At 36.4% G+C, this 18,919-nt stretch overlaps 1 protein-coding gene across 46 annotated transcripts in view; it reads right to left on the bottom strand.

The window, feature by feature from the left end:
* The window catches only part of LOC111931910 (uncharacterized), a 130,681-nt gene that overhangs the window by 25,547 nt on the left and 86,215 nt on the right, over positions 1-18,919 (bottom strand). The window contains exon 3 of one of the 46 annotated variants that reach the window (XR_015289497.1): positions 18,462-18,499. The exons of the other annotated variants lie outside the window; for them this stretch is intronic. The gene's annotated coding sequence lies outside the window, so the exon portion shown is untranslated. Of the gene's footprint in view, positions 1-18,461; positions 18,500-18,919 lie in introns of those variants that run through there. 46 annotated transcript variants of the gene reach the window in all.

Here is an 18,919-nt window from a genome sequence, read left to right as displayed (position 1 = left end):
GTTGCAGACAAAATCCATCTTCACTTTAAAAAAAATAAATACACTATAATATTTCCTAGGTGTGTCCCAAAGGGAAAATAGAGCAATAAAATACATTCTTTTCTTGTCCTTAGGTTTACATCTGAAAAAATAAAAATGTTCCTGTATTCATTGTCCAATTGTATCTTTGATAGATCAGATAAAGTGGGTATGTTCTTTGTCCCTTTGAAGTTCTACCACTCATCTCAGTGACAGAGAGTTTTGGGCTGTGTATTTACACAGCATCTAAACAAAAAGCTTGAAAGGCATTGTATGGAGTTTATGTAGTAATATCCACCCTTCATTTATAAGTACAAGATATTTTGTTCTGTTGTGAAAGTACATGAATTATTAGAATGATCACTGAAAAGCTCACAATCATAAGATCTTTACCATTGCACTACATTGTTTCTTATCAGCAGTTTCTTCCTGTCCCTTGGGAACAGTGTTTAAATCTAAACAACTTGCCATTGAATAACCATGGCAGGGGTTTTTAAGATATGTTAGAATTCCTATTTTTCCTAAGGGTGTTAAATTTGCTGAGACACAGCATTTTGGGGGAAAAAAAAAATCTTATTTATTTTATTAAAGAAAAGGCAAAGTGGCTCTCAATAAGTTATCTCAGCCTGGTATCAGCTGATCCTCAAGGGTTCTTAAAAATGTAACACAGGTCTGGCCAAAATTAATGTGTGGGAACTCCTGCATTTAACAAATATAAGGAAATTAACTACTTTGCTGTACACTTCCTACAGTTCCCCCTTTCTTTCTCAGTCCCATTTGAGTCTCCACCTTCTGCACCACCGCCTAAAGTGACTTTCCTATCTCTGCACACACATTCTTTTGAAAATCCAATGATGGAAAAACTGCAGGGTTCACCCACCAGGTGTTGATGCTGTCAGGATGTGGGAAAAAATTATTGCACAGCCTGCTGAAGAAAAATGGTGGAAATGTTCCTTGGCTAAAGCAAATTCAAATTTTGTGTCAAATCTACTTTTGAACAGTATGAAGAGTCTTTGTGTACACAAACTGAGCTCACAAGATCCTCATCAAACTCCACTTTTATTAAATAAAAATTTAGGTGAAAGTCCTGAGTACTTAGAATGTTCCTGTTGTCTAAATTACACTCCAGGATTTGCTGTATTTAATGAGTTTGCACACACTAATGGGATGTTTTAAAAATGGAAAGAAATTAAGCAGTATAACAGCATATATGATCTCTCCTGATATGAGATGTGTCTTCTCTTTAATAACCTTTATTACTCTAACTTGAAATAGGTTTACAGTCCCAAAGCACCAGAAATGCTGAACTCTGATTATGTGCCTGTGAGTGCCTTCCAAATTTAACTCTCAGTTGCTATTGAAGGAGGGAAGAAGGGAGAGGAAATCTCCTCTGACAATTATAACATTAACCAATAAATTATTTTTTTAAAAAAAGAGTAAATTGTAACCTACTTGTATTAAATGCTCAGGTAGGCAACAAACTATTCACAAAATAAAAGAAAAATCTTCATAGAGTTTGAGATAATAGGAAACAGCACCAGTTCCCAATTTTATTTACCTGGGTTTATTGTCACCAGGATGAGTATGCTCATTAGCAAGAAACTAAAGAGGCCTCTCTGGGCTTGGTCCTCCTTGGACTTGTGAGCAGAAATAAATGTAGTACAGCCCACCTATTTCAGAATCATGGAGTCTCTAAATCACAAGTTCACCACACCTTAGACTAAAGATTCTATTTCAATGAAAAAACAAGATTTTGGTTAATAATTACACAGACATCTCAGGAAAGGGAGAGTTGAGGGGGTAAAAACCTGTTTTTTCCTCTCTTTTCCTTTGATATATTGGAAAATAATGGAATAATCCAAGTGATGAATACATGATTTGTTATCAAGGACTACGTATTCTTTTGTCTCTATTAGTAAAGCAATTTACAGTTATAAATGAGCAACTGTAGGCTGCAACATAAAAGAAAACTCAAGAGACACGCCTTAGCAACCTGATATCTTGCAACATGTTTTGTAAGATAATTTTATCCTGTGTGAATGTGTTAGGGGAGAAACCACTGCCTAAACATTCTTAGGCCATTCAGAATACCTTTGCTTTGAGGTATTAAGAAGCCAAACTCTTCTCAAATATTAACATAAAATCACTACCTTGCTGTAAACACAAATCCTGGTTACACCAGTGCACTGCTAAACCCCAAGTGAAGTTTTGGTTTGGTGTCTCTGAGCTGTGCTTGTCGCTAGGACAGATGTGGTGGCCCGTGTGTGTCACTACACAGCCCCAGTGACTGGACACAGCTGGGGCTCTGGACTGGCTTTGCACAATACTTTGCCTATGTTATTTTGATTTCTTTTCACCTTCCAGAGTTTTACGAGGAATACAAGCATAATGACCCGCTCCACCCGGGCCAGGTATTTCCTGGTAATTAATTAATGGCAGTTGTGGGATTTTAGATTTTCTGTTGGCACTCAGCTTAATGAATTATCCACCATCAGGAAGTACCCTCCCTACTTGTCCTATCTGCCAAATCACTAATTAAGAATCTAATGCTGAAAAGCAAACAACATTTTTATGTTGTTAGTTTCATGCGCTTCAATTAAATTAATCAATTAAATCTTGTAGTGCCTAAAATCTGAACAATAGACAATTTGCATTGTGTAGCAGTGACCACTTTTATTGGTGGAAACAGACTACAAAATAACATAAGAAAATATAAATGAAGTAATAAAGGAGATGGGCAACTCTGCCTACACCTGTCTTTATTAAATTAACTATTCACTATGGTATGTATAATATACTCAAATATTACCTATATCCAGCTTCTCACAATAATTTTACAGCTGAATAAAAATGCTAAAAAGCCAAATTTTTATCGAAAATATTCACATGATTGATTTTTTTTTTGTTGAATATGGAGAAAGATGTAAAGAGAATGAGAGAGAAGAAAGGAGGGAAGAAAGGAGAGTGGGGAAAGTGTTGAATTGTGTCTCATTTTGAGAAACAAAATTCACAAAATTATTTTAAAAAGTGTAAGCACAGTGTTGCTGTTCACCTTGCACATTACAATTCAAAGATCAAATGGCATAGCCAGAATATTTGGGACTTCAGGTTGATGCCTCTTGGCACATGAGTCAAAACAAGTATTTCAATAAAAAAATCCTCTTGAGCTGTTGGTCTCCTACACGAGATTCTTATACTCTACAGTACACACTAAAAGAAGCAATCCCTCCAGCAGCAATTATTACCTTTTAGATAAAATGAAAATACAATCATTACAACAAAGAATGAAAGCATGAGCATTAATGCAGACACTGAATCTCAGGCACCCCAACCATCTCATCAAACTCTTGTGTATACATTAAAGACAGAAGGAAGTGTCCCTGACTGCTTGGTCTTGAGCAGCTTCTTCATTCCTATTGCAGCTGACTGAATTGGGCATTAAAAAAGATAGAAACTTGAACAAAATAATATTTTATGGCAAATAAAATTGCTTCTTTTTGTTAGATATTAAAATAAATTGCTTTCATAAAAACAGCATCAGTCTATGTAGGAGTAAATCATATTTCTACAGACCAGTCACTTAAAGGAAATTACTCTCAGGTCTCACTGTTATAAATGTCCAGCCCACTTTACTTAGGCTCTGTGTTTTTGTCCTCTGCAGAGATCAGACCTACTCTTAATTCTGATTGCCCAAGAGATGTGCTCAGCCATGCTGGAGACTGGGTGAGAAAATACTCAAAAATTATTTTAATTTTCTTATGACCTTTCAGTCTCTTTCACAAATGTGGGACTCTTGAAAATGTTTAGCATGGCAAGCATTAGTGCCAGTTATTGCCTTACACCAGCAGCAGCAGCCAGAGCAAGAACAATGGGAGCAGTTTCCGGGAGTGATGAGGAAGCCTTTGTTTGGATTATCCCTTGCTGCAGTGACTGCCATTGCACAGCATCTCAAGCAGTAGGTAATTACTCATTTTTAGCCTCTGTTTTTTACCATGTCATTACAAGAAGTGAAACTGTCATAGCCTTAAAAAAGACACTGTCTCTTCAACTTTTACTTCTCTTATATGAAATAAAGAGTTATAAAAGAAGTTAAAGTTGTTTGATGTAATTTTTTTCCCATTTTTGCAAAAATTAGATTTATAAAACATTACTCACTTCCCTTAGCTATCCAACATTTCAAAAAGTGAGATCACCTGCTAGAAAAATTACATTTTTTTTATTAGATTGCCTTAATTAATTGTAAAAAATACTTTCTAAGCACAAATCACATGTTCTTTATGTGCTTAATTAGTAGGAGCCTGCAACAGTGCCTAGGCAGCCAGTGAAAGACCTTGAACTGAAGGTATTTAATGAACCAAAGTTTTTGTTGTTTTTCGTCAAGTTCAATAGGTTTTTCAAGTTCTGAAGGAAGAAATGAAGGGTTGACAGAACATACAATTCCATTTCTTTTAAATAATTTTCTTTTCAGAAAGATTTTCAAAAGCTGTTAAGACACTTTTTACATTTCAGCTGAAATAGAAGACAAACTTCCTTTTAGCTTCAGTAGCAGTGTATTTTTATTAACCCTAAATTCTCTTCAATATTCTGCCTGTAATTTTAGATTTGTGCCTTAGCTACAGGTCAAGAAATGTTCTGCAGCTGCAGTAACAAAACCTCTGAGTCAGTGGAATTAAATCATTTGGGCCCAGAAGGTACTTAACATATGCACTGTAATAAGAGACAATATTATCTTAAGAAACAAAGCTGATATATAGGATATACTAATATTTAACAGTTTTGCAATATAAAGGCTAATAGACATAAATGTTAGGTTGGACTGCAGTTACTTATCCTGCTAAAATGAATTCCCATGTTTCATCATGAAATAAGTGAAACACAGAAAATGCCTCTCAGAACTTCTTTTAGTGTCAAAAGTCTGCATCGATCTACATTTTTTTTTAAGAAAAAGGACTTGTCTTTCTAGATAACAAGTTTCACCTTTATAACTACCACATGAAAGTAAAGCTATGATTAACAGAAGCCAAGTTTTAGATAATGCTAGAACTCTACATGCTTCTAAATGAAAGTTCTTAGTTTCAAATGTACTGGAATTCATTTTTGGGGAAACTTTTTTATGCACACTGAGCAGCAAGGTTTTATTCAAAGCATTTTTACTATTTTACTATTATTACTCTACCACTCATGTTATTATGATTGAAAGTATTGTCATTATGACTAGAAAGTGAAGCCACACACAGAATAAAAAAAATATCTGCATCCCTATTTCACATTTCACGGTCCTTCTACTTCAATGCCAAGACTACTCAGATTTACAGCAGCAGTCAATGGCTCCAAAGAACTGAAATGGCAGGAAAAGGGGATGAAACATCCTGGCCACTTTCCTTCTGAAGGTCAGCAAGGCAATTAAGACAATATAGGGAAAGGAGATACCATTGGTGAGGTACAAACAAGTGCAACTTGTCTATGAGGCACGGACACCAAAAAAAGAGGACATTTAGCTCCAGAAATCCTCCTGTTTACATCAAGGTTGCATCTAGCACAGGATTTTATAACAAAATACATTCATGCCAGAACTGACAGATTTAAATTCCTATGTTAAACCAATTTATGTCCAAGTGTAGGAATGTGGATGAATCCAGATTTCATTTTTGCTTTCCCAGCTTTAGAGAGAGCTGTCAGGACCTAATGCATGCAAGCAGCACATACCTAAAGGTATCCCACACTAGGTGCCAACATTAAATGCAGTGACCTACAGGCAATGCTTTTGATGAGGCTTGCACTGTCTGTGCACTGCATGCTCCAAGCTCAGCCTCAAGTCCTTGCAGGGAGCATCAAGTGCACGTTGCCAGGACTGTGTAGGGATGATTGTGAACCCTTTCCTCCCAGCCTGTGGGCTCTGAGAGGGCTCCCATGGGAAGCAGCATTCCCTGGATGCTGAGGGGCTTGGTGCTGTACAAATGAGGTTACACAACTCCTGGCCAGAAGTGCCTCACGTCCGGCCTGCTGAGCACACAGGGAGGGCAGATCTATAGCAATTTGTTCTTGTACTCTCACACTGGTAGGCTAGTCCATGTTTTCTCAAACACTGCATATAACTTATCTCTTCAGGCTCTGAACCTGACAGAAATATGATTTTAGGCGAGGAAGAAGCAGTTTTAATGAGCAATAATGCACTTTGTCATCCCTAAGAGATCACAACACTTGTTCAGATACTTGAGTATCCACTGAAAGTTTGCATAGGAAACCCGTGAATCAGACATTAGGCAAACCCAGCAATCAAAATGAAATATCTATTTGAAGACATCTAAATGTGGTAAAGCACATCAAAATGTATATATGTATATTTTCAATTCAGTTAATTACCCACAGCATAAATTAAACACATGTTCTATTGTAGCTGCAACAAACAGGTGTGAGTTCTAAGCCAATACAATTTCATGATTTTTAGATGGGCAGAAACACACAAAGTCAATACAGAAATAAGCAGCAAAGCAGTGGGACTGAAAACCTGTGAAATAAAGACAGATATTCCCACAGTATTAGTTGATTATCCACATTTTTTAATAAACCTATGCCAAATATAAGAAGTTTGTAAACAAGAATCATTCAACACCAGAATTCATGAAGGTGCTAGTGGGTTGCAAAACCAGTCTATAGCACTCAGCCAAATATTACATGATAAAATAGTAAAAAAAACCACAAGTGTACACATACACACAAACTTCTTTGCTGAAAAATGTCCTCATGTTTCCAGCCTTTCCAGAAAATAACTTAAAAACATGGTCCCAGATCTTTTGGATCAGCCTTTAGGACTTCAAGGTCAGAGAAACAAGCTGCAATTGCAAAGGGTGTAATGAGGTAAGGTCATGAAAAATGAATAGGAACATGACCCAGCACCAGAGAGCAGTGAGGTACAAAAACAAACGGGGTGGGAAGGCGCCAGCCAGCATGCTTTCCTATCTAATCAGCTGGGGCTCTGATAAAAGAGGAAGTAAGTTAAGGGAGGGAGTCTTCAGCACTTAAAACAATCCCCAAGATTCCATTTCTGCACTGCTAATGGAGTGTCTTTAGGATGCAGGCCAAAAGCATAACTAAAAGGAAGCTTAGCAATCACAAATTGTCAGCTATATATTTGTTCATGGATAATAATGACCTGTTTGAACCAGGACAGCAGATATGGCTTTTCCAAAGTTGCTCAGCACTGCCAACATAGTGCTACAGTCTCTGAAGCCTCACAAAACAACATGACACTCATCTCTACCCTGGCAGGGCTGTGCAGGTGCATTAGAGCACCCACTCCTGTGCTGACTTTCACACTTCAGCTCTCTTTAGATGTCTAATGACACTTCAAGCACGCTGTTCTCATTCATCACTTTTGGTAACATTCACACGGTCACGCTGTTCTAGGAGAAATCTGGCTGAGTCTGAGTTGCAAAGAAGTAAGATTCAAATTTCTCCAAATGCTGTGAAGAGAGATCAGATTTAATTAAATTAAGAGGTGATGAAGCCAGCTCACTGCAGCTATGCAGGTTAACTAAGACCTGCCATTTGCCCATCCACCATCCATGAGGATGCACAGGCAACAGAGACCTACAAGAGCCAGATATACATTTGTTATTCTCTGTGGGCTAGCATTTAAGGCAAACCTATCAGTAACACATTTCCATGACTGACTACCTGTAGTTTTACTTTGGTAACAAGAAAAAGTGAATTCCAACAGAAAAAAATCCCATCGAGTCTTAAATTGTAGAGACAAATGAACGGAGAAATCATTACTTATATCATAAGCTATTTCATTCATCCTTGCTTTTCCTAATTTGCATTTAATTTCGCTATTAATTTTTCCCTTGTCAGGTACCAGATGTTGTGTTTTGCTACACTTATCTCTTGTTTTAGTGTCTTTATCCTCCTGTGTTTCAGACAATCCCTGATGTAACCCAGGATAGTTACTATTGCCTTCACTGGGCTTTCAGCAGTAAGCATATATGATATTCAAGTGATAGTAAAGATCTTCAAGATCATTTCTTTGATGGTTAAGATCTTCAAGATCATTTCTTATTCCAATTTTATCATAAAAGGTACGATCTACATAAGCCTGCCTATGTGCAACTGAAGAGAAGTGTTTCTAGACTGCTACTATCAAAAAAAGGAGAAATGAATGACAGAAAAAGGGTATTTCAATGACTAAATCCTCCTTTCTTGTGAACATTCTTGCTTTTTCTATATAAGGCTTGTTTTAAGATTGATTATCTCTTTCAATATTGCTTATAAATCTGAAAATGTATGAGTTAATTGCATGTGCTGGTTTTGGGTGTTAGTTTCTGAACGAGCTGTGTGCTTTGGGAGAGGCTGATTTCTGTTGTCAGGGAGCAAGTTGTTTTGTTTCTTGTATGGAGAGGCATATTTTTCTACTGTTGTAGAAATTAAGCAGTAAAAAACAATAGTCCATCTGTGCCCACAACTTTCTCCTCCCATGACTTTAAAGATACCCCTTTGCTAGGATCCTGTGCCTATTACCTGGCTGGTTTTGAAGAGGAACTACAGCCAATTGCTTTCCATCACCCCCAGTGATGTTCTCCTGCCAAACTGTCTGCATTCAAAACCTGAGAATTTTACCTGAACTGTTGCAGTTTGCTCTGCATCTCATCCAAAGAGACAGAATTATCACCTGAAGTAGGCAGCAGGAAGCTTTCTTGCTGCATGGCCCTCCAGGAACTCTGCCTCAAGAAACTAAAGGTGACCAACAAAGGAAGAAGGGAACTTGCAAACAAACACAGAACTTTTGTCCAAATGTCCTTATGCCTAAAAGGATTGTCCAGTCATGCTCCAAGTTATTTTGAGAATTCATTGGTAAGTATATTTCAGTGCTCTGCTGCATTGACTCTGAGCAGCACTCCAGAGCAGAACTGCAACATGTTTGAAACAATTGCTTTGGCTTTGATTCAATAATTACTTTGATGAGAAAAGTGAGCTGTTTATATTAAGATATCTTGCTTACACAAGACAAGCTGCTTCACCACAGCCAGAATTCATTAGTCATTATTAAAACTGGTATACAGAAAATTACAGCCTCTAGCTTCCCAGGATTAGGTATTTTTTAAAGGCTTTAAAGCAAAGTAGCTCATTCATTTACATGCAGAGCAAACAACATGATCATTGATTTGAAAAACACTATTTGCCTCTTCACCTCTAAAAGCAAGTGATTGAAAAAGCTATTTGAATATTTCAAAGTTAATGAGAAAGGTGGTTCAACTGAATATTCCACTAAATTCTAGATTATGTTCACATCCCAGTAATTGTCTTCTGTTGTAGCCTGGATAAAAACATTTTGAGAGGAGTTCTGTTCTGCTCAGTTCCATGTGATCCATTATTACCATTTTATACTCAAGTGAAAAACATCTTTCAAAAAAACAATCAACCTGACACTATTCCTCGCCTCAAAATTACTGAAAATATGCTAGGACAACAACAAAACTAAGACAAGAAAAAACCTTCAAAGTTTATATGTTAAATAAAAATATTAGGAAAAGAGCTAAATAAATGATCTAATTTCTTAATTATTTCAAAGTCTCAGTATGAATTTTAAGAAGACTTATTACAAATGTTTACTTCAAGCATAAATGCAATATTCCTAACTTACTAGGCTACATGTGAGACTGCTTAGCCTAGCATTGCTCTTTCAGCAAACAAGCTTCTCCTTTCACAGAGAGGATTATGAACTAGAAATTATCTTGGGAAAGTCTTGCTCACATGTTTTTATTTGTTGCTACAGTCATTTTATTTATTGTTCTTTGCCTTCCCAGCCAAGTAAATGACTGCCTTTATGTTCTCTGGATCACTTTACAACTAGAACATCTCAAAATATTTCGACAGCAGCTCTATTTTTTTTTCTTTCTTCTTATTTTAGGGAAAGGAGGAGTCCTAATATTCCTTAGGAACAAAAGAGAAATTTCATAAACTGGAAGAAGAAATTTCAGACTGTCATGACATGTCTATACAAAGGATTTTGAACCAGACAAAAGTCTCTACTGTTCATATTCTGATGTCTTTATTATTTCAAACTAGTATGGGAAATGCACAAGAAATAATAGCTTCTTTCTCAGAAATGAGATTCCTGGAAAGTAAAAATCAGGCAGTGAAGAATGACAGCTATAATTTCTAAGCTTCAAACACATGGCATAAATCAGTCAACGTGCTGGAAAGCCAAGCTCTCCACTTTGGGCAAGGAGAGGGCCAGGCAGCAGAATAAAAACCAGCCACAAACCAGGAAACAAACTTGCTTTCTGTCTCTCTCTGGATCACAGGACAGAGTTAAGTGTCATCAGAAAATGTGGGACTCTGAGGCACTTCCTCACAGTGTAAGAAAGGGAATTAGTTGAACAAAGGGGGAAGCAAAAGAATTAAGCTGCTTTCATAGCTGTTGACTTCTAGCAAATATGAAAGAGAACCCAGCCCAAAAGAACAAAGTAGGCTGGGTTGCTGAGGCACTGATGCTGCAGAAGCCTTTTTACTCTATGCACCAGAGCACCACAGTTCCTGCTGCCCCAGAAAGGGTAGGAAGACACGTATTGTAAAAACTTTGTGCAATAATCACTACAAGCTTGTTATTTTTGACCACACTAATTCATATTAACCAGTCAATTATTCCTTAAATAATGTCTTGCCCCAAACAAACTGGTGTGACTCTGCATTCTGCTTCTGAATACCTTCCTTGATGATCTCCTCCTGGTTTAAAACTTTTCAACACTACAGGAATTGACGTATTTATTCCAAATGTCAGAAATAATAGAAGTTCTTGGGATTATAATCTTCAAAAACTATGCTCAGTAACTGAGGTTTTAATGCTTGCAAACAGTGCATAAGTATGCCAGCATTTCCAATGATATACAATTTATGTAATTTCTGGAAAAGAAACAAGAACTACTGTCACTTGATTTACTGCTTCCTTTGATAACCCCTTGTCTATGCAATAAATCATCAGTCATGAAATACAACCACAAGCTGCAAATAATGTGATGCAGACACTTCTCCAAGCATATTGGCCACTTTTCTGATAGTAAGTTGTTGCTTGGTATGAGGTGTTTGGGCTTTTCTGAATTAAGATAAAGAAAAAATAGGCACTTGACCTGTCAAGCCAAGAAGCCATAAAACCCTTGATTAAACAAGCAAAGATGCAGTTGGTCAATTTGCTCTTCATATATTTCAAAACGAATTTGACAAAGAACTATTAAATAACAATTTTTTTGTGAGTCTTTTCCACATTATTTTTTCCACATGTGCCTTAGTTGTGGTTCCAAAAGGAGGCTTTTTTCTCAGCAAGAGCACATCTGCTCCAGGGGCCTATTTCTCAACCAAAATAACAGCCCACTATAAGCAGTATCAAAATTAATTACTATGTAAATTACTCTGTTTTGACAAATATGATTTAATGAGAGGAATAAGTAGTTCTCTAGAACTAATTGCTTCTTTGTAAACAGACACAACTTTCATTCAAACCAAACATAAAAAGAAGGATTAAATATGAATACCTAATTTTGATTTCTCATCTAATGTTTGTGCTTGTTATTTAGCTATTCTCCATCTGACTTATATCCTTCAAGAATAAGAGTTAGACACAGAGAAACCCTCCCAAATTAAAATTATGTGTAAATGGACTTTCAATGGTTTTTTTTCAAAGCTCCAACAGTTTTTTTACACATTTGGATCACTAAATATTGAAAGTGTGCATTGGCAATTACCAGCACACCAGAATGGACATATTTTAGAAATTCAGAGATTTTCTTACATATAATAAATTGAACTGAAATGTTAGTGGGGTAGAAGTTTTAAATCCACCCCCTCACCATTATAAGATTTTTTTTTTTTAATTTGGAAAATAAGAGGATGAATAAGGAGACTTTTACTTTTTCCTTCTATTTTCATCTGTAGAATTCCTACAAATTTAATCAGAGTTGGATTCTGAACAGGCATATTCCATTTAAAGTAAAATCAAAATACATGTCAAAAGCTCTCTTAAATATATAGAGACCTGAAAATAAAGTTTCAGGTCAGAACAGCAAATATCTCTTTCTAAATATTCAGGATTTTATATAATTGATGAATCTGGAGAGAGACAGTTATTCTACTGAAAGCCTTCTTAGGGCATTACACACAGTGTGATGATCTGTAATTATAAAACTGCAGTGCTAAAGGTGAGATCCTGACTGAATGTTCTTGAACCATCACAACAGAGAGGCCATTGAGTCACCACAGTCCTAAGAGGCTGAATTGTCACTACTTCTGCTCACCAGTCATTTAAATACCCCTTTTGTCCTGATATGTAATTATATACTGCAGGCTATATACATCACACACAATGAAGCTGGTTGGCTATTACCTTTGAGGGATTTTCCTCAGGGAAAGAAGAGATTGATTACATATATATGAGATTTCTGGAATTTCTCCTCTACCAGGATGGCAAAAACTGCTGAAAAATCCTAGCTTGACATTACAACCTTAGCAACAGGTCTGTTACAGGTTTGTAACCACAAAATACAACAGGTATTTTTCATTGTTTCACATAACACCCACAAAACCAATAGTCAGCACATCTATCACCCGAGCTAGAAGGCACTTGAACTTTATCTCCCAATTTGCTGTGACTAATTTATTTTGCAGGTGCCCTTTTCAAAATTACTTACCTTGAAAAAAAACAAACCAAACAAACAACTGGTTTGTATATTTGCAAATGTGGGGCTTTGGAAACCTGATCTCATAGTGGCATAATTATAATATTGGTTTCATGACTCATTCAGTGATTACATGCTAAATGCTAACTGGCCACTCCTTGTCACTCACTATTTGCCAACACAGTGTTTATCTAAACCAGAGTGCACTGACCAAAAAGCACATGCTGTTAAAAATGCACTTAAATTAAATAATGAAGTTGCTCTTTTTATTTATTTATTTTTAATATCCTTGTGTAATTTTGCATGCGTAACACAAACGCTGAAGTTGTGTATCCCTTACATTGTAAAATCAAAATAGTATTTGGTTTAGTTTCAATTCTTTTCCATTGCATTTATAGCCAGACCAAAGAACCAACCACAAAAAAGACTCAGTGCCTTCAGATCTGCACTGACTTTGGAGCAATAATATCTTGCTAAGCCCATCCCTGAAGTGTGTTAGCACAGGACTGACAACAAAGGGCGAGTTGCTCTCTAGAACTGACACAAAGCTCTACACACTTCTTATTTTTCTGCTGAAGGAGAAGCGGAGAATGAGAGGAGAGAGAGTTGGAGATTGCTGGAGCCTTTATCAAATCAAACCCCCCTTGTTCTGCCACGATTTGCCTGCCTTATGCCAGTCTCCACAGGGTGGGGAAGTGACTTCTCTTCACTGCTACTTGTTTTCCCTCAGGTTCTGCCAGGTGAGCTCCAACACACAGCAACAACTCAGTGCTGTGCTTTTGCCAGCATGGAGATTGCTCAACCTCCCCTTGTGCAGAACCACACAAAACTGTCCCAGGCCAAGGCCCTCCCCTGGGATGTTCCAACCTTCCCTCTGTGTGAGGCCACACGAGTGAGCCCCACAGCACTTGCCCATTATGGACTTCTAATGTCTTATCCTATCAGACCAAAAGTATTGAAGCTTAACAAACCCGTTCTCATGTTTATAGTACAACTATGTAATCTCAAGATACTTTGAAAGTTCAGATAATGACAAATTACAAATAAACAGCAAAATTGGGTGCTTTTGGGAAATGAAATTCAACTTCCTGTAACTAATAAAGCAAGGCCAAGCTGGAGTGGGAAGAAAAATTTAAAAACCAACAGGAATATTTTTCAAGCAGTACTTAAATACTGAAATTCCCATTGATGCAAGTGGTCCAAACAGCTGCTTGTAAAACCATTTAACTTAAGCCAATCTACTGGTTGCATATATTTGCCATACTATAAATCATCATGATGTAAATCAAACATCACAGTTTGATGTTTATAATAATATATAATGTTCAACTGCAAAACTAACAGCTTTGCCACAAATATATGCTGAGAGGTACAGAATCCATATTATTTGTCAAGATATTCACACATGATAGACCAGCTTCCAGTATTTCAGTTAGGTTAAGTTCCTTCTTTTCAGCTACCTGAACACTGGAACAGGTTTCTCAGAGAATTTGTAGTCTCCATTCTTGGACACAGTCAAAGTGGAGCTGGCCCTGCTCAGTCTGCTCCGGTTGATGCTGCTCTGAGCGATGCTTTTCCCTGGTCTTAAAATTTGAGAGCCAGACATGGTTAAGGGATATGGGGTTTTAACCTTGGTATTTTAATAAGGATCCTTATTTGTGCACCACTTGGCCAAGGCGGAATGCTCTGCAATGCACACACGTGCTAGATCACCTATACAAATTATAGACATTACAAATGAGGATATCTAACAAGGATACCCCAATGGGACGCCTGGAAGAACAGCATGATATTCTCCCATGCATGGAATTCCCCCTGGATGGGCCAAATCTCTAGTTTGTTCAAAATCAAAGCTCTAGAATATGTTCTGTAGGATATGTTCTAAAGAGAACCCTGGTTTCCCACCTCCTAATATGAGACCTTTAGGATGTTTGATTTCCTGGTTTAACAGAATTCTAGGACTATGCTAAATTATCAGACTTAAGGAATTACAAGCATGTATGCTAAGAATACTGAGGATATATAAAAGTTATAGAAAAGGTATAGAAAAGGCAAAAAATCATCTTTGCATCAGGAGTAGTTAATTAAGTGTAACTAAGTAATCTCAACAGTAATTAATAAATAAAATTAATAAATAATAAATAAAAGTACATTTAACTAAGTAATCCAAACAGGTCTCTTGCAACCTCAAGCACTCTGTAATTCTAAAGCAAGGTCTCTCAGACACCAAATCCAGAACAGTGGAGAATTCTATGTTTCACTGAGTACTAAAGATGCTAGTAACCTCTTTTTTTTTTTTTATTTCCCTTTGGTTCTTTTTGAACTAGAACTTCTAGACACAAGTATAGCAACCCTAGTGAGACCAACCTTTATATCTGAGATGCCTACTATAATGATAGTTTTATCTTCATTTATGACCTTAAAATGACCCTGAGTTGCATTACAGTATATTTGAAAATATATTTTTCCAAAAAGCTCCTTATTGGGAAAAAACCTCCCAAACTAAACAAAAAACATGAGGGAAATGGTTCCACTTACATTTCCATTTTTAGCACTAAGTTTGACATGACCTTGAATTTCCCATGTTATAATCAGACACAAATAAGCACATTTACTGATGAGATTATACTTATTATTGTGGAGGACAACTCATGTATCTTTGTAGTCTGACTTTACTCCTATAGTTTTCTAGATGCACTTTAAAAAATTTTGAAAAATCCTCAGAACCGATGTGTTGCACTCATACAAATACCCTAGACTTAAGAGTACTCTCTCTAAGTATATATTCAATTCTCTCTATGTATATATTCAGCCTGGGTTATATCTAGGATATTAAAGTTAATTTTTGTAAAAAATGCATTTTAGATAAAATATCAGCCTAAAGAAGATCCATGACATGACAGTGCTCTAGGTGGATTGACTGTCATACTAAGAGACATATTTCAGAGCATGTGTAACATCTGATTTTATTTTTTCCTTTAATACATGTAAGACAGACAATGAAACAAGCATTCTTGAGTTTTTCCCATGCTGAAGGAACAAGCATAATGGCTTAAGAATATTTATTACTCAAGAAAATTAAGACAAAAAACTTTTCCATGTGATACAGTATGCATAGCCTGTTGCTAGTAGATACTGATAAAATTTCACTGCTGTTCAAAGAATATTTTTAATTTCACCACAAACTGATAGCAGAGCTGAAGAATAAGACATAGGTTCCTTATTGTTCTGTTCAGATGTAAGAGTTTGTTAGCTTTTTATGTAAAAAACTAATACAAGGTAAGGACTTATAGGTTCAAAAATGTAAAGAAACTCCCCTGATTCTTCTTCATTGTGAATATCACTCATGTATAACTTAGCTTTATAAGTCATTAACTTTTGATCTGATTTGAAAATGTCCTTTAAAATTCCAAGGAAAGCTCTATTGCCCATCCCTGTTCACCAATAAGCAAAGGTCATTGTACCCAAGGACAGATAATCATCCAAAAGTCAAAAGCAATGCCAAGTAGTCTTACAGCAGTAAGAAGCATTTAGTGATTCTCTTAAAATATTTTTAAACTCAAGTGTCTCGAGTAGAAGAGGCTCATGGATCAGCAATTCAGAACTCTGTTTAGTAGCTGATAGCCTACTTTTATTTATATAACCATAACATTTCTGACACACTAATAGCAAACAACCTACAGCTTTCTGCTTCTGCTTGGTGTGTTCAGTTTTAGATATCTGAAAGATTCAAGTTTTGCTCTCAGTAAGAGTGGCTAATTTTGAAAATTAAGAGGTAACTGGGGAAGTAACTTAAAATACTCAAAGCAGAAAACCAATACATACAACCGTGCATAAATTATCACCACTCTGTACAAAAAAGTACTTTTTGAAGTTACTTTTTCAGATATTCTTATTGCCCAGTAACCCATTTTGTACTATCAAATTAGCACAACCCAATGTATAGATCTATTTGTCTTATGGTCTACTACAAAGAAAATGAGATAGGTAATAAAAATATTCTATTCATGAAGCCTGTCTCTATACAGGAAGCTTATTCATCTACATTAAGGAAAAAACATTTCTGATACTATCAAAAACAGGATGCTGGGAGACTAGAGACTAGAATGCAATATTTTGAACACTTATCTAGGGATATTCACTTTCATTTGAACAACTTACATAGAAGCAGAAAACAGAAAGGTTGAGATTGTTTATAAAATACCTGTATCTGAGGCTCAAGTTTTGACACAGGTTGGAAGAGTCATGCCATGGCATCAAGCAGTCAGCCATGTCTCACCTAACTAAGGCTGCTTAAAACTCATACATGCTCCCTTATCAGGCACCAGAGTGAAGGCATCCATCCCACCATGAACAATCACCATCAGGAATGTTGATATGAACCAGAGAACTCAGCTCCATGAGTCACATCAGTGACCAGAGCAGCACCTGCATCTGAGGATTTTACTGCAGTTCAAGATCAAAAGTTATTCAAAGATCACTTCTGGAATTGACTATGAGAGACTTTAGCATCAGCATAAGTGACAATGACTTCATACACAACAAATAAATAATAAAACATGATTAACAAAATGTAGAGCTTAAACCATTCAGTTATACTTGGAAAATATCTGGATACTGGACTATGTTAGGCCTGCACAATTAAAAGATGAAGAGAAATCTGAATAAAATAACTATATCCTCTCTCACACACACCCCATCTTACTCCAAATGACCATTTTTTACTGCTAGTTTCACTTTGAAATTTAGGTGGTTTGTATTCCTCACAGTGTATTTCCACTCTTTAGATCTGTTCTATGGACACTGGATATATTGCACAATTAATTCCTTCCTTGATTGCCCACGTTCTCTAATATACTAGAAGAAAGGAAAGCATTTGAAAACTGACTTATCTAGAAACCAGCGAAAAGTCTTGCTATCTTAAGCAACACAAGGGTAGCAAAGTGAAGCCTCAAGCTGTCATTTTTTTGCAGTTATGGGATGGAAAGAAACCAACTGTCTGCAAATTGTTATTTCACTTTTTTGTCAGGTTTCAAGAGTTGATATCAAACCTAGAGGAGCCCACCCCAGCTGGCTAAATATTTGCCTGTAACTCCTTCCCTCCAAGTATCCTCATTTGCCTGATTACACTCATTTTGGGTAAGGATTCCAAGAAGATGCATTCAGTGCTCCAGGCTCTGGTGGGGGAGTGTGATCTGTAAGATGTTATTGTTAGAGCTTTAGTAGGAATAGCTTGCCTTTTCCCCACTCGGTTTAACTTTTGCCTCCTACTGCTCTGCTGTTGCTGGCATCAGCCAACATTTCCCCGAGCAAAGCCTTGGGCACTCTCTGGCACAGCTTCTTGGGCAAAGGTCTGAATTTAATGTGTTGCAACAGGCTGAAAATTCTGTAGTAACTTTATTGAACTATATCTCCACGTTTCACAGTTAATACATCATCCTAAAAGAAATATACCACATATTTCAGAAAATGCTGAAAAAGAGAAAGGCACCTATTCCCAACCTCTGTATTTCAACTCCTTAGACTTTTCTCATTCCAATTAGAAGAGATGTTTCTAAGGTTTATTCCATACCAGCCAGTCCATGGTTATAGAAATTTAAGCTTAGCTCAGAAACACCATCTTTTTCTAAGAATCAGAGCAAACCTCTCATGCAAAGCCCAACTGAGAAACCCACACAAGACCCAGAAGCAAGATGATTTCATTAAGCATTGATCCTGAAATTCCAGGCATCAAAAATAAGTTGAAAATACTTCTGAATAGTCTATATCTCTTACCTCATGAGTTTTGGCATTACTCCCATTTTGCCCACAGGCTGATATTGAAAATAAGAATTTGGTATTGGGGACTTTTAGAAAAATAAGCCAAAACATCATGAAATATGTTTCTTATTTCAGAGACACTTCTAGAAGTAGAATGATGAAAATATTTAGCTGAAACTAAAGTCAGGAAAATATTGTTTAAAAATAATAACTATTCCAATTTTTGGTAAATATACTGGGTTTCATAATATTGGAAGTCAGTATGAGAAAATGTTTAAAATTGTAACTTCTTTAAATTCTTGAAAGAAAAAAATCACTGTCAGGACTATCATCCTCTTCACCTAAATTTACCAGATACAGTGCAACTCTTACTTTTAATGGACATTTAATTGATGCACTGTTAAAGCAAACTAAAGAGAGCATTTAATTTACATGTAGAAAGAACAGTGAAGGATATCCCAAGATTAAAATCA

The sequence above is a fragment of the Cyanistes caeruleus genome, chromosome 7, assembly GCF_971803275.1.
Source record: "Cyanistes caeruleus chromosome 7, bCyaCae1.hap1.1, whole genome shotgun sequence".
Classification (NCBI taxonomy): domain Eukaryota; kingdom Metazoa; phylum Chordata; class Aves; order Passeriformes; family Paridae; genus Cyanistes; species Cyanistes caeruleus.
Note: the sequence above shows the minus strand (reverse complement) of the source record. Positions and strands in the feature narration are given on the sequence as shown.